The sequence below is a fragment of the Galeopterus variegatus genome, unplaced genomic scaffold (assembly GCF_000696425.1).
Source record: "Galeopterus variegatus unplaced genomic scaffold, G_variegatus-3.0.2 Scaffold6329, whole genome shotgun sequence".
Taxonomy (NCBI): domain Eukaryota; kingdom Metazoa; phylum Chordata; class Mammalia; order Dermoptera; family Cynocephalidae; genus Galeopterus; species Galeopterus variegatus.
Window position 1 is genome coordinate 40,220 of NW_007732440.1, and position 265 is coordinate 40,484.

Sequence of the window (265 nt, forward strand, 5' to 3'; positions counted from 1 at the left end):
CTCAGCCAGTGAGCGGGAACCGGTCTGTATGTGGGATCCGAACCCTCGGCGGGAGTGCCGCCGCGCTTCCCAAGCGGCACACTATAGCAGTGCGCCGCCGGGCCGGCCCGAAAGTTAAGCCACTCTTGGGCCGACCCCGTGGATCACTCGGGAGAGTGCAGTGCTGGGAGTGCACAGCGCCGAGGCCACAGGTTCGGATCCTATATAGGGATGGCCAGTGCGCTCACTGGCTGAGCGCGGTGCGGGGGACACCAAGCCAAGGGTT

General features: G+C 66.0%; 1 protein-coding gene across 2 annotated transcripts in view; it reads right to left on the bottom strand.

Moving 5' to 3' along the window:
* Positions 1 to 265, bottom strand: part of NFXL1 (nuclear transcription factor, X-box binding-like 1) — a 62,837-nt gene that overhangs the window by 3,367 nt on the left and 59,205 nt on the right. The window lies entirely within an intron of this gene.